This window comes from Meleagris gallopavo, chromosome 1 (assembly GCF_000146605.3).
Source record: "Meleagris gallopavo isolate NT-WF06-2002-E0010 breed Aviagen turkey brand Nicholas breeding stock chromosome 1, Turkey_5.1, whole genome shotgun sequence".
In the NCBI taxonomy this organism is placed as follows: domain Eukaryota; kingdom Metazoa; phylum Chordata; class Aves; order Galliformes; family Phasianidae; genus Meleagris; species Meleagris gallopavo.
This window is the reverse complement of record NC_015011.2, coordinates 150178467-150191381: the sequence shown is the minus strand read 5'-3', so window position 1 is coordinate 150191381 and position 12915 is coordinate 150178467. Positions and strand designations below refer to the sequence as shown.

General features: G+C 36.7%; 1 long non-coding RNA gene across 1 annotated transcript; it reads left to right on the top strand.

Moving 5' to 3' along the window:
- Positions 1-1605: 1605 nt before the first annotated feature.
- On the top strand, positions 1606-9142 carry LOC104917464. Its single transcript, XR_796872.3, has 3 exons — positions 1606-1782; positions 5141-5266; positions 5864-9142. It is a non-coding gene; the product is annotated as an uncharacterized LOC104917464 (long non-coding RNA).
- The last annotated feature ends 3773 nt before the right edge of the window (positions 9143-12915 follow it).

Genomic DNA, 12915 nt, shown 5'->3' with positions numbered 1-12915 from the left:
ATTCCTCAAAAAGTCAGTATATAAGAATATTCATAAAATTTGGCTGTCTCCAATCTTCTGAACTACCCCAGCCATCTTTGAAATCTTTTAGGACTCAATGGACTCTCTAGCCATACCTCAGAACATAAGCAAATTGTTGGGTTCCATGCCATGACAACAGTTCTGCTACAGGCTGCAGTACAGTTATCACATTATTTCAGTCACTTTGAAGTTGGTTAAAAATGCATTAACCAACATGGCACCCGAGAATATCCAGAGACAAGATCTATGTAACATGCTGATGTCCATGTGTCGCTTGACCTCAAAACAAGAGTTAAGTCATATAAATTTGTTGTTAAGTGTATTGTTATGAATCATACCAGTAACTGTCTGATGTACTACATCATATCCCTCTTTTATAAGCATTATGGAAGTTCAGAAGTCTCAACTTCTTCATCTTCTGACATACTATTAAATGATCCATAAAATGAAGCCTTATATGATTCTGTACATCCTCTAGCTGTGTATTGGCTGTCCACGTTAAGGTCTTGTCAGCCAGTTCCAGCCAGTCTATGAAGAAAAAAATCTATAGTAGAAAAAAATCACAGAAGCAAAGGAGAAAAGCGTAAAAGTGAAATACAACAGTACAAACACCAGTCAGAGAAGGAAGAGTAACAGATGCTCCATTGTGGTGCAGAAATATCCTTGCAGTCAGTGAAGAACCTATGCCTGAACAGATTGTTTTCAGATGATTGAAGCTGATGTAGAGCTGACAATGAAGCACAAGAGTGAAAGAAGAAATGGGAGAGAAGTGAAACCACTGTATACTGATCATAACCCACCAAACCAACCCTCCAGTACCACTCAAAGTGGTTACTGTAGGCTGGTAGAGAGGAGAAAGGTGTAATCTTAATGTTTGTCTTGCTCCAACTATGCAAATTCATATTAAATGTTTGTTTTAATCACTAATAAATTTTCCCTGTGCTGAAGGTTTTGGTTTTTTTTTCCTACAACAGTAAGTGTTACACAGGCTTCCTATTTTTATCTTAACCCATAAGCTTTCATGTTTTTCATATCTTGTCCCTCCATCTCACTGCAGGGAGGAGGAACAAGTGGATGGGATTGTTTCGTTGTTAGCCAAGGCAAACCCAGCACAGACTACAAAGAACACTATAGGAAAAGAAGAGACTAAAGGTATCACCAGTGGTATAGAATTATAGTAGTATCATAGAATGAGTAGGATTAGAATAGAAGGGACTGTAATGACCAAATAGTACCAACCCCTTCCTGTGGGCAGGGCAAGGTTGCCAATCACCAGATCAGGGTACCTGGGGCTCCATTCAACCTGGCCTTGAATGTCTGCATGGATAGGACATCCACAGCCTCTCTGGGGAGCTTGTACCACTGCCTTGCTACCCTCTGAATATATAATTACCTCCTAAAGTCTCACCTCTTTTAGTTTTATACCGTTCCTGCTTGTCCTATGTATGTTCTAAGTCTCTGAAACAGAAGCTGATTAATAACTGTCATGGTTTTATGATTTTTGGTTATCAGTACTCCACATCATAACATCATATAGTGCACTGGGAGTTTAACTGTTAATGCTCAAGTTCCCGGTACCTGTCTGGAAGAGAAGAACTACATTCCCCAGGGGGCTTTGCGGTCAGAGAGGAGATACAACTCCTGGCAAGGTCACCTAATCCTCTCTTCTTCATCTGCGCTTCTTTGTTGGCTCTTCTTCATCAGCTCTTCTCCTGTCTCCTGGCTGTTCAACTGGACTGCACATCTTGCCTCAGCATTGCGGTGAGGCCTATCCACCTTTCTGACATTCTCTCATTGTATTTGATTTATTAGCTTCAGTTCTAATTATATTGTATTATGGTGTGTTATCTTGCATTCTGATGCTATATTTAGTAAATTGGTTTGTTTCTCCTCAGATCATTGCCGCTGTTTCTAATTATCTTGGGGTCCCCTGTTTCCCTTTTTCTGGAGGTGCGGATCCACTGATCCCTCTGCCCTGCTAGTTAGGGAACCAGGCCAAACCAGCCTGTAAACCATTGACAAAATAGACCTAATTGCTCCTATGAATTGATCCATAAACCTTGCTTCTGAGAAATCAGACAACCAAAACCAAGAAGGCAGTCTTCACTGCCAGTTTATCAGAGGATGAAAGTCTTTTGGTCTTTCAGTCAGATGGTCACTTCAATAGTGAACACGTGAGTATGACAGAAGCCAAGTTTTTTAGACATCCAGTGCCATCTGTGAGGAGCATTAGCATATCTGACCAATGTCCCATTACTGACCATACAATGCTACTATTGCCTCAAGAAGATGAAAAGCACTTCCACATTCCAAAACACATCAAAGACAAGGGGGAATGAGAGGAGGAACCTGCCTTGGCCTTTGCAACACAGAATTAAAAGCTAATACAATAAAAAAGGGATGCAAAAACAGTCAAAAGCAGCAGTTAAATGTCTTTGACTCCTTCTCAGAATAATATTAAAATGAATAGAGAACCATGCCTCACAGTATTTAATGGCTTTGAAAAGGCTCTTAGACATGACACTGATGAATGCTGCACAGATCCTCTGTAATATAAAGCCATCGTTAATTCTCTGCTTAAGTATTTTAAAGATATTCAGCAAAGAGATTATTTAAGTGTTTCAGTGAGTAGGTAGATTTATTTGTTCTGAAAGTACTTTAGTTTGACTGCATTTTCATTTCAAACTCATGTCAGCCATTGATTTCCTTGGGAAATTAATAAGATAAATAAGCCTGTTAACAAAATGAGACTTTGCATAAAAAAATCAAAATGTGTACAATAAACAGTATGTTTTCTTGATTTTGCTACCAAATATTGTTTCTATTAAAGGTGAACTAGAATTTAAATAAGTAGATAAACATTAGCTCCTAGAGAAGGAGATTTTATATAGCAAAGGGAATGAATGACAATGTCTGACTTCAGTTACTTCAAAAATAATAGTAATTTGGATCATGGGAGACTTATTTTTTTATCTTCACTGCAAGTCTGATTACTCTGGAGAAGCTACAACAGTGAAGCAAATACATCTTTTGTTCTTGTATACATTAATATATATCTCATTCTCCAATTTTTTTTCCAGTATTTATTGCTGCACTGTTGTGCACGCTTTTCATAATACAGATTGCTTTTTATAATTAGGGGAGGAATAAAACCTTCTGGGGAGTTAAACTACAGAAAATGGTAGCAAATGTTTGGAAAGTTGAAAATATTTAATTGCTTTGGAAAAAGAATCGGTGTGTTTGAAAAGAATAACAGTATAATCAAGCAAGTCATGTTTTACTATTGAAGTCTAGGAGCTTTTTGGATTTCCAGCACAGAAGGCAATTTGTGGATCATCAGTCCATTATTTGTGGAAGCAAAAAGAAAAAAAACGTTTTGTCTTAAGACAATAGACTTGATTCTGATGTTTTTGAAGCAGCAACAGTATAGACAGTTCAAATTTATATTTTTCCCCTTTTTACTATAGGCACCATTTTGGAATCCCAACTTAGTGTTATAAAATATTATTTGCATATGTCAGTTCAACAAACAGACATCTGGCTGCTGAATCTGCCTTCTAATTTGGAGGAGCTAGATGAAGCTAGTTAATACACAGTTACTATACTTAGAAGATCCATAGTGTGTCATGCCCCGAGTTCCTAAGATTTGTCATTTGTAAATAAATGCTTTTGACATGGACAGAAAAAGAAGCCAGAAATGAATTGATGCTGGTATGTAAACAAGACTCCCTAGACTTGCTAACTGGATTGTCCCCGTTGTTATTTCCTTTGGCTTACTTTTAATCTTGTTCAGTTAAAATAACTACACAGAAATTAAGACATTGGGTTTGTGGAGACATTTTCTTGTACAAATCCAAGATCTTAAGGGAATAGTAGTATAAGGCATTCAAATTTTCTCAAGTACATTTGGGCATGTAACTTTATGTTCAAATGTGCTTCTCCGTATTCAACCCATCATTTTAGTAGAATACTAGTCCAAATCAGTAGCTTAATTTTGGTGGTATACATTCAAACCAAGATATTAATTAAAAAAAGAAAACAAATAAAAACCCAGAAATCTCATTCATTATGCCCTTTTAGTTGTTACCAAGAAATGTTACTTTTATTTACTACTTTTTCTGGAGCTATGCTCCCCCTTCCAATGCTGGGTTAGGCTGACAGTGCCAGTCTTCTTCCTCCCAAAGGCCTTCCTTGTGAGGGTTGTGATGTCCATACTAGTGCATTGTGTCCTTCTCAGTGTTAGTGTCCACTAGGGACTGTTTGTGTATGTTTTCTTAACAAGTCCAACTAAAATCTGAATGATGTAATGTCAGATGATAGTGTCCCTTAGTTTAACACAAACGACTGTTACTTTTCCTATGTTGGCTACCTAGGTTTTTCAAACCTTTGCCAAACACAGTATTTCCAGACGTGAAACTACAGGTGGTTGGGCAAAAGTCACTTGAGCACTGGACAAAAAAGCTAAGGCCAGCTTAGGCCAAAGAAAATGCAACAAAACCTGCAGCCTTTCACTAGTAGTGGTACAAGGCCATCCTTTAAAGGCCATCCTTAAAAAATTTCAATGATTATACACAGATAATTCCGTAGTGTTTTAGTTCCTGTCAAAATAATTGATGAACAGATGTAAGCCTGTGATTACAATAAAGATTCTGTAGAACTGATGACAAACTGATTCTTTACAATATGCAGTTTGCTGGAAATAAAATGATGTGGGCTTCATTTTTTTATTTATTTATTTTTTTTCCAGAATGAAACAGCTATTTCCATATAACAAAGTATTAGAATCTGTTGATTTGTTTATATTTAATGAACAGTTTTAGTCTACTGATCTTGGCTACTTGTGGACTTTTTTTCATTTTGAATATTTAATTGTAATTGAGAATGGAATCTTCCTGGGATGAGAAAATATTTTCCTCCTAATTTCCTCCTAATTTATAAGTGTCCACTGGGTAACTGCTGTGAAATCTCAAATTTACTGATTACTGAATTTTGTCTTTCTCTAGAGAGGAGAAACAAGCAAACATTAAGAAAGATGAAGAAGAAAAATAGTAAATCCAGGGAAATGCATTTTCTAAATCCAGTTTATCAAATTTTAACTATTTGCCTTTTCCATCACAAGAAGTATGCTGGCCAAACCATGGCACTGTATCCAGAAGTGATAAGCATTTTTTTGAAACAAGAAGGAAGGAGATTCTCCCCTGCTTCAAATTCTGCCCGGAGCAGGAATGCACCAGGACTCAAGCAGGTACAAAGGGCTGTTTTCAAGAAAAACATGTATTTCTTGGGGCAAAGGCCAACAGCTATGGATAGCAGGGTTTGCCAAATGAGGCCAATTTTGGAAACATCGTTGGTCTTTCATCCAGTAACTGCATCCTTTATGTGCAGTTAGGAAACTACACCAGACTACACCAAATTGCTTCCAGTGCAATTTGGTACAAATGTAAGGTGCTCAAATAAAAATATATTCTTACTCATATTTAAGTTATTGTACCAACTTTTTTTTTTTTTTCCCCTGCATCCTTAATGAAGTATCCCATCATGCTTGGACTCAAAATGAAAGCCTCCTATATATCCTCAGCAATTAATTTAAGTGCCGTCTGATAAAAGTCAAGTAGCTATATTTAAATGCCAGCAATCATCCTGCTTTCTTCTAGCTCCTTCCTTACAGTACATCCTGCCTCCCCTAACATTCAGTGTCAATCAGGAATTCTGATTCTAGCAGAGCTGCTTTTCTTCCATTCTTTCCTTCCATTGGGAGCTGTCCACTATCTCCTTGTTCACTTGGAGAATGGGCTTTTACTAGGACAAAATAATCAAAACAATCTCTCTTTTCTTTTATTAGGTGATGAATAATGTCACCTGTTCTATTCTACAGAACCAGTAACTGCATGGATCTTGGGCCTCTGTGGACAACGTGGCAAAGAGGAAGGCCTGGATGTTTAGACATAGTGTCTTTTCATGGCTTGAATTATTCTCTAACACATATGCTCCATTGACTTCTCTCAAAATAATGAATTCTCACCTTGACCCTTGCTCATCATTTTGTATACATTCGCAAAGACTCTTAGAGTGAGGGCATCCAAAATGTAAATCTCTAGTATTTCAGAACAATACAAAGATTTGTGGCTATCTGTCTTGTAATTGAGTGCATTATCTTAGCCAAAATAGTTGCCATTGCATTACAGGCAAGTAAGCACACACCTCTAACACTTAATGAAAAGTAATTGCAGTCATTATTCACCACCAACATCTTCAGTGTCAGTAAAGATACTTTGTCCTTCAGAAAAGAAGTAGGCCATGGTCCCAAGCAGCAAAAACTCATTTACATGTAACACAGTACACATGCAGAAATATCAGGAACTGCTTTCTTCTAGCTCAGGAACTGATATTTCTGGCCCTAGTTTGAAGCAGGAATGAGTAGTTCCATGTTGGTTAGATTTTGTAAGTCAGCCTAGCATCTGTGTGCGTCACCAACAGTGACACAGTGCTCTACCCAATGATGAACTGGCCAACAAACACAGATCCAAATGCAAGTAAAGTATGGCGTTGCCTGCAACATGTTGCTTGTGCACTAAATATTAGATGAAAATGGAGTGTATAATTAAACCGTACAGAATACATCATTCAAGAGACCTCTGAAGCAGTAAAAGCAGAAGAATCAACAATAATAATTTTAATACCTTGGCTGAATTTTTATTCAACTTTCAAGAAAAATGTAAAGATTAGGTACACAGCATTTCTTTGAAATGTCAAATTTCTTTAGTTTGTTATAATTACTAGAATTACACTTGACAGAAGAGTTACGTGACTATTAAAACACCACAAATGTAGTTTTGCAAGAATACTTCTAAAAGAACTTCTAAAAGAACTCTTAAACCTATCAATTTTAAAAATCTAAGGCAGGAAAACATTATTCAGATTTGAAGCTGGATGTCCGTAATATACAGGGGAGATGTAACGGTAGGGGATACATACAGAGAAAAATATATACCAAATGTGCTTTAAATTCAAAGATCTCCTTAGACTATCAAAGTTGTGCTAGTGTCACTAGTTGTGCTAGTCAATATTCACATAATTTAAATCTCACCTAAGTCCCTTTAGTAAGATTATAAGAAAGTGGGCAACTTTGAAAGCTTTTGAAGAGCTCACATATTACTTGTAAAACGAGAAGGGATAAAACCAGTGAATGTTATAGATGTCTTAGATGGAACTCAAACTGTCTGAGTAAGACCTGCAGAGTATTTCTAAAAATCATCCAACCAGCAACATTTTGACCACAAATGTCCAAAGTTTCCAGAGGATTTTCAAACATTAAAACCAGTATTTCTTAAAGATGCACAAAGACTATTTCACACTATTGGGAATAAAAGAGAATGAGGTGAGAGTTAAAATCTGGTGGCTTTATGAACTTCACTTCTCTAGCACAAACTTTAACCAATTAATCTGACAACATTTTCTATAAAAATGGAAGGAGCTAATACAATTTTCTTCATTTGAGTACTGTTGTTATGTTTGGAACAAATGCACAATTCATGTAAGTTCTACATGAAAAAATGATCTGTTGCAAGAGTAACTGGAACTGAACAATTACAACCAGCATTTTGTTTATATATTTAGTAATAAAGAAGTTATACCTATAAAATATTTTTAATAATGTAGAATTTCAATTTTTAAAGATATTAATAACTTATCTGATTTAGGGCAAAATAATCATTTTATTTTTCACAAATACTTTAAAAATATAAAATGCCTGGCATCTGAAGCAGTTACTTGTAACAGATTCTGGATTAGGTTTCATCAGTTCTGTGGAATTTGCCATTATAAGCGTTGTTGAAAAGATGCATTATATGATCTCAATGACTGGTGATTGACATGTTCCAAGTAGCACAATTTTAGCAGTTCTCTTTGAAACAGCTGTCTGCCATGGACAAAGTCTAACAATTTCCCAGTCAGATACAAATATAGATTACTATTATATAAGTAAATTCGTAATTTATTGATCATGTGGTGTTTTGGTCTTTTTTTTATTAATACAAGATCCCAACAACAACAAAATTCTCTTCCTTATCAATATTCTTAGGAAAACTTGAAACCAGCTTGGAACATTCTTTCTTCGCACTGCAATCTCTACATCTAAGAGAAAAAGGAGAAGCTGAAAAGCTGTTACTTTCCTTCCCCAAAACAGCTAAAAAGTAAGGAAGCAAATCTTCAGATATGTGTTGAAGGAAATATGGAATATTGAAACCCCAAGGGTTTGATATTGACCACCTATACTAAGTGAGGAACCTGATTTTTCAGAAAGTATCTTAAAAGCTCATACACTGAAATAAGCACTTTAAGTTTTTCTTCTTTTGATTTCACACTTTGAAAAGCAATTTACTGATCAGTCATATTTCTATTGCATTTTCCATCCCAAGAGATTCAGCATAGATCATAAAACAAGAACATATGCTGCCAAAATAGCATACGATTATGTTTTGGAAACAAACAATTCTTCTCTAGAGTGAAAGACTGAGATTCAATTCGCATTACAGTATTTCACAATATTTCAGCTGCAATTTTGTCAGCCAGAACATGGAGGATATATACCTAGTAACCAGTTTGATTATGCCAGCAGATCACTAGGCACTGATATGTCCATGCCAGAAGAAGCTCCATGGTGTTTCCATGGGCTTAGCCTCAATCCTTCAGAAGAGTAGTGTCTATCTGCCAGCAGAAAAGAGCTCCTTCTGTTAACCTGCAGTAATGCTACATGATGCAACTATGACTTGGCAAGGACTCACCTAATGGAGCTTGACTCTGAGCATGGAAAATTCCATTCCTGAAGAAATTGGTTTGACCAAGTTCTGAGCTAGTAACATTTTGAAAGTTATGAGTGAGGAGGGGATCAGAACAAAAGCTGGAATTCAGCCTCTGTTTATACTACATAATGTATTTGCATTGCAGAAATAGGCTTCAAAGACTTACAAATATGCTCTTCCACTGAGTATTCTAAGTACATAAATAAACAAACAAACAAACAATATTGACTGATATAGAGTATTATACAATAAAATTATTAATCTTACAACAGACATAGCTATAATAATAATAATAAAAAAAGTGAATTTTTACCTTATGGAAACTACTTGCTACTGCAACTATATGTCCAGGGCTGTGATCTTCATCACTGGCTGCTTTTTAAATTGAGGTTGTGTGTTTACCTAAAAGATACTGTGGGAATCAAATGTTGTTTCTGCATTAGAATTGGATAATATATATTTTTTTATTTCATGATCTCTGCTGTCGTAGTTCTTTTTGGGAGTCTTTCTGCTTAACTTGGGGAAGATCTCTGATAGTTTACGTCACTTATCGTCTAGATAACCCTTCCCAGGGACGCACGCTCTGTATATAGGTGTATATAGGTGTATATATGTATATTTTGTCATACACACTGCAAGAATATCCTGCACCAGATCAAATCAGAGAACAAGTCATGGCATGCCCCGAGGAAGCGCCTGAAGAGACATCGGAAGGCCTGGCATCATCCCCCGCCCCTCGTGCTCCTTGTTTAACGAAGACTTGGAAGCAAATCACCATATCAATTCGACAAAAAGAGCGCTGAGACATCTTGGAAACAACAGGATGGCGACTGACTGACACCAGGTAACAAACAAATTAACAAGTAAATAACAAATGTAAATCCTCTGATAAGATTGTGAACCTGGATTACCCAGCCAGTGGGGAAACAGGGGAGGGGGGGGGAGGCAAGGGGGAGAAAACAGGGTAAAAAGGCTGTCATGTTGTGTCCATAGGCTCTCTCCTGCTTGCGGGATGCCCGCCATTGCAATCGCGAATAAAATCTGCTTTTATCAAAGATACCGTCCTGACAAAATTATTTGGATATTTCCAACAAGCTGAAATTAATTCAAAATCATATGGACTGTGTTATGCAGATCAGACTACATAATTGCAAATGTCCTGTTACAATCCGTTAATCTACTAATTCAATTTATATTAAATCGTTCATATAAATTATTTTATCAAAGAATGAAGTCACAGTGACTGCTTTTAATTTCTGCTAGAGGAAAGAAGAAAGTGGAAGAGTTAAAGACAGAGGAGGAAAGAAATGCTTTTACAAAAATGAAAAGGATACCAAAAATGTGAGCTCAATTATTAGCCCTAGGATCTATTAGTTACTATACAGACAGATAACAGTGAATTGTTTAGATGCAAGCCTACTAGTTTTCCTCTCCAAATGAGCACCCTAAGTTCATGGCTACAATGTTTTCACTTCTGTACTTTAAAATAATTCTGTTTGAATAAGAAAAGAGGAATTTGATCCATCCTCTCTAGCACGATAGCAAATTTAGATGGGACTTCTTGTTATTTCTTCTTTCTCTCAAGCAGAGAGAAGGAGGTAATCAAACTAGTCAAGAGCTGGGCCTTGAATTCTCCTTCCAGCATTTGTTAAATGACAGCTCTTGGATGCCATGATTTGTGATGGACTAAGTCAAGCTGATAAGTGCCAGATGTATTCTGACTTCTCCTAGAAACAATAAAGGATAGTGAACATTTTGGAAAAGGATATCTAAATTTTGTCTGCAGCATGCTCAGGCCATTGCTAACATACAGAATCACAGAATTGCAGAGGTTAGAAGCAGCCACAAGAGATGAGTCCAACGCCCCTGCTAAAAGCAGGTGCCCTACAATAGATCGCACAGGTAACTGTGCAGGCAGGTCTTGAATATCTCCATAGAAGGAGACTCCAAAACCTATCTGAGCAACCCCTTCCAGTACTCCATCACCTTCACTGTAAAGTTCTTCCACGTTTGTACGGAATTTCCTGTGTTTAAGTTTTAGGCCATTACTCCTTGTCCTGCCGCTACCCACCAGAAGAAGATCCTGGCCTCATCCATTTGCCTCCCACCTCCCTTTGGATATTTATTTTGCAGGTGGTGAGTGGTAGTTTTTAACTTTCTTGTTTTTAAAGTATTTATTTACTTTACTAATGTATCTTTACCGTAACACCTGATTGCCCTCCACCTCTTGCCCTTTCAATTTTCTCTTTCACTGTATGGGGGAGTGAGTGAGCAACGGAGCGGGGGCTGGTTGGCTAGTGGTTGTGGTCGACCCAATACTATTCAAACTTGCGTTCTTAATGCCAAAGCTATACCCAACTTATTATGGAAATGGTCAAATTTTGGCAAACTAATTTTCTCAACTTTTTGCAAAATAATATAATATGAATCATGTAATCAAATGAATAATATATGTGATGAATTTATACTAGTGCAGTTATTTAAAAGGTCATTTAAAAGAATTATACATTTTTAAGGTAGGAGTAAAATGGGTTCAAATTCTTGAAGATTAACAAATTCAGTTGGATTATCTGAATTCTTTGCATGGAGATTTTTAAAGGGAAGAAAGGACATAATCTGTTCTAAAGGCGCATACACATTAAGGACTGACTAAGGGTTCAGGCAAAAAAGAAACATCACAGGAAAATATTAAACTAAATAAATGTTCACAAGGTTCAATGTGTAATATATTTTTGAAAACAATTTTTTGACAGTACTTTTTTCTGCCAATGTCATTTTTAATATATAGGATTACTCAAAGTATTATGGAAACATGAGTGATTACACTTAAAATACATTAAATTACAACATATGTAGCCAAGATTTGTCTTGAAAAACTGTCAAGAAGCTATGTGCAAGCATCCTAGTTTGAAAAGCATTTGTTCAGAATGACAAATTTCAAGACTTTCTACTTGCATGAATATTCTGGGCAAGAGGTACTGTACTTGAATTTGTCTTTTCAACATGAAGTTTGACATTAAGTATTAGATAACTATAATTAATATTAGACCTTAGATCTATAGACATTGTAAATTTCTGTTGTGTTTTTAGTTCCAGTGTTCTGAAATATGACTTACATATTGTTGAATGTTTCTGCATAATGCAACCAATCATTTTTTTACTTTTCCTAATTCATGAAATGTCACTGTATTGCATGGCAATACAAAATACCAAAGTCAGTAGGTAAAATTAATTCTTGGAATGAGCAATATTCTCTAATTCACATTTCCAAAAATAGCTCCATCATGATTTTACAAGTTCAATCTCTTTTTATCCCCTTTTGCATATTTTCGGGATAAAAAACAAAACAAAACAAAACAAAAAACAAAAAATTCCCAGGTTTATAATCTATAGCTGAAACAGAGAATGTTGTATATAAAACTTTAAGGTGATAACAAAAGTTTATTTTAAATGTGTTCAAGGTAATTTCAGATTAATGTGAGCAAGAAGTATTTTAGTCATTTTCAGTGTGATCATTACCCATTTTGAACAAGTGAATATTATTAATTTACTGCTTGTAAGATATTATTCTGTTAACATCAGTATCTCAAAGCTTGCTGGGGACACAGATGGACTTGTCCGAGTCCAGGCAAGTCCTGGGCAAAGGTTGTGAAATCCTTTGTCTGAAGAACATAGATGAACAAGTCCAGGCAAGTCCTCGGCAAAGGTTGTGAAATCCTTTGTCTGGAGAACTTTGATGGACAAGGCCAGGGGCAAGGAGAGAGAGATAAGCTGCAGCTAAATAGCTGTGAAGCGGTCTTTTGTGTGGACTTATGTCAGGATGATGGCCATCTCGGGGGATACTCACATGACTCTTGCTCAAGCGCCCAGGGATGTCACGTAGGCAGGAGGAAAAGGAGGATAAAAGGAGGAACCGAAAACCATGAGGGTAGGTGTCTGCCATCAGATCCCTCACCACGGAATTCCTGCGTGCTGGCGGACTGTCTTGGGCCTGCTACCTAAGTCCTGCTGCTTCCTCCTGATCGGCTCCGCGACTTCCTCCTGTCACTTGCTTGCTGCCCAAGGCCGGCCACGCTGCTGCTCTCTTCCCCCC